Consider the following 3,009-nt stretch of genomic DNA (forward strand, 5'->3'; position numbering starts at 1 on the left):
TGTTACCATTGTCCACATCTTTCTAATTCAAAATGGTGATTATTCATTCTGCCGCCCTTTGACAGGCTGGGATCTCCTAATCCACCCAGACGAGGATGAGTCAAGGGTGGGTGAGACGTTCGCCCAGGGCGAGCAATCCCGAGACCCAGGTGCTGGATTTGCAAACCCGGTTTTACAGCTCCAGTCCCCTCACCCAGGAGCTCAGCTCATCGTTCCAGGCTTTGAAGGCAGGGACCAATGTCTCTGGATCCAAGAGGGAGCAACCCTGGCCCACAGCAGTGCTCTTACTGACGGTAGTGCCTGCCGCTGTGAGATTGGTGTTCCCAGGACTTCAGGCCTGTGGGAGAGATGGGGCCACCTGCTTCTGAGCACAGGGCGAACCAGTCTTGGTTATTGCACGGCCTCAGGCTGTCACAGTCACCAGCATCTCCAGCTGGGAGGAGGTGATGGAGCCACAGGTCACGTTGTGCAGGCAATGCTGGAAACCACTGAACTGAGCACAGTTCAAAGTCGTTGTTTGTGGAGGCTGAGCGCCAGCTAGAGCCTGCAAGTCCTCTCTCGCGGGCCCCCGGGACAAGGCTCCTCAGTTCGGCTTCCACATGTGGCACCCTAAAAGTGACAGACAAATTATTTCTGCACAAAGACACCGGCTTTTTTTTCTTCATTTGTTTTTTACTTTTAGTTGCTGATCGTGCAAAATGCTCAGGATGAATCACAACACACTGTCCATCACCTGCTTCACCATCACTTCTTCGGGGACCAGATGTGCGTGCTATCATTCCTTGAGGAAAGCAAGTTTAACAATAAGGCTGTTAGGAAGGGCCTGGGGCACTGGGCAGCTGCAGAGTCAGCAACTGGAGCCAGTGGCCTCAGATTTGTGCCAGAGAGTGAACTGGAGATAACCTGTGTCCACAGAGGGCCATTGATCTTACCTTAATGTGGAAGGAAGTCTTTTCTTATCCCTGTCGTGTGACTGGGTAGCTTGCTCATGATCTCAGACCTTTTATAAACAATGATAAATAAAGGGCCCGTGGCTTCTTGTGGAATGCAAGGCCAATATTTTAAAAATACGTTTCAACACAAAGTCATGGGAATGGAGGGCCGGGCACCAAAGCAAAGTTACATAATAGGAGTAATAAATTGAAGACGTCACCTCCAGACGCAGAGGTTGAACACACACTCACCCTTTGGTCTGCAGTCACATGAGCTTCAGATCAGCCACAGTGTGTTTAGAATCTATTGGTGTCAGCTGCTCTAGGGTGTCCTAAATCGTCCCTCAGGCATCTTGACGGATTAGAGAAACAGAAGGGACAACTGTGGCAGCTTGTTTTCCTCCACAATTGCTCAGCAGACAGAGAGAGGGGGGGGAGAGAAGGGGGAGGTAAAGGGAGAGGGAGGGAGGGAAGGAGGGAGAGGAAGAGAGAAGGAGAGAGAGAGGGAGGGAGGAGAGAGGGAGGGAAGAGAGTGGGAGGGAAGAGAGAGAGGAAGGGAGATAGATAGAGGGGGGCGCTTTTCTTGTCTCTGAAGTTTCTGGAAGCAGGGAAATCCCAGAGGCCCTGGAGAATTAGTGACTGGGCCCCAGGACGGCATATCCTCCCACCCCAGCAGGACACAGGGGTCAGGGACAGGAGACATACCTGCCATTCCATCCCCCACTCTGGTGTGTGGACTTGGCCTCTACAGAGAAGCAGCGGCAGACCCCAGTTTTAGGCTGGCTGTGATTCATGCATTTGTATGATCCTGACTCTGTGTAGTTTGGGCTTAGGCCATTTGTGTTCCCCTGTAAGACCATGCATACCTGTTTCTTAGCTGAATGTCCATGGCACCCGCCTTCTGAAGCCCTGGCAGTTTACCTTAGAGGAAGGAAGAGTCTGGAGAGACACTGTGTCCTGCCTCTCTTAAGCTGTGAAGCTATCTAAACAATGGTTCCTAAGGCATCAGACTGGAGAAAGTTTAGACTGGGGCACCATCTAGAGTGGGAGTTTGACTCCTGGAAAGAGTTTTCACCAGTTCTGGAAGCTTATCTGACCCCTTTGCAGGAGGGACTGGCACCAAGACAAGCTTGCTTAGCTACACAGACACACTGCTTTTTAGTTAACTCTAACCCTCAAGTCATGGCACCCAAAATGGGCTTGTGGGGTGGGGTCGAGGGTGCCAACTGTACCTCTTTAATTTTTCTTCTTCCCAGTGTGGCTACAGGGAATACACCGCCTGTCTCTGCTTTTCACCTTTTTCTTTAATCACCCCGTTGAGAATGAATGGCTAAGCCTAGCTTTTTAGGACAGCCAAGGTCCAGGTTGACCTGTAAAAAATCCATTGAAATGTTTAAGCCATGAGACTTGGGCCTTTCAGGCAGGGCTCATTTCTTGGACTCAGCTATGATACGGTGTGTGGTTGGTTTCCTCTGGATGGCTCATTTAATTAAATTGCACTCTGCCTGTGTAAAGAGAAATGAAGGCTTATAAAGAGGTAGATGCTGCAACTTTATATAAAACAATAAAATAAATAGAATGCAGCAGAGACATTGTCCTTTGTTTATGTTTAGAATGCCCCAGCAGGGGCCCACACAGACACCTTCAGGATTGTCCCTGGCAAGAACAGGGTCAGCAGAAAGAGGAAGTGGGACCTCAGGACTGGCCACGAGCCTTGTTGCTGTGTGAGAGATGCATCCTAGCAAGAATTAAATGGGACTCTCAGAGCGTGGGTGTGAGTACCAATCAGACCAGCCTGGAAGGAGAAGGTGGTAGTATTGACTTAGTGAGAGCCGTGATTCCTAGGCATCACACAGGGATGAGGCCAATGCTCTTAGGGAGAAGCCCCGCTCACCTGGACCGGGGAAGTGAAGAGAAATAATGCTAATTTCCCGCCAGACATTCCAATCCTACATTTGGGGACACCAGGGGGCTTAGATTCTGCTGATAACCCCATAACTATGGACTGGATCATCAGGAATGGGGGCAGCACTAGGTTTTCTCTAGCGAGAGGTGGCGGATGAGGTCACACGGGGAG

The 3,009-nt window shown here is 50.4% G+C and overlaps 1 long non-coding RNA gene across 1 annotated transcript; it reads right to left on the minus strand.

Moving 5' to 3' along the window:
- Nucleotides 1-641: 641 nt before the first annotated feature.
- LOC119821400 lies at nt 642-1,324 on the minus strand. The gene is made up of 3 exons (XR_005286617.1): nt 1,185-1,324; nt 933-1,000; nt 642-781 (listed from the first exon to the last, which is right to left on the minus strand). It is a non-coding gene; the product is annotated as an uncharacterized LOC119821400 (long non-coding RNA).
- Nucleotides 1,325-3,009: the final 1,685 nt, after the last annotated feature.

This window comes from Arvicola amphibius, chromosome 8, assembly GCF_903992535.2.
Source record: "Arvicola amphibius chromosome 8, mArvAmp1.2, whole genome shotgun sequence".
Lineage (NCBI taxonomy): Eukaryota > Metazoa > Chordata > Mammalia > Rodentia > Cricetidae > Arvicola > Arvicola amphibius.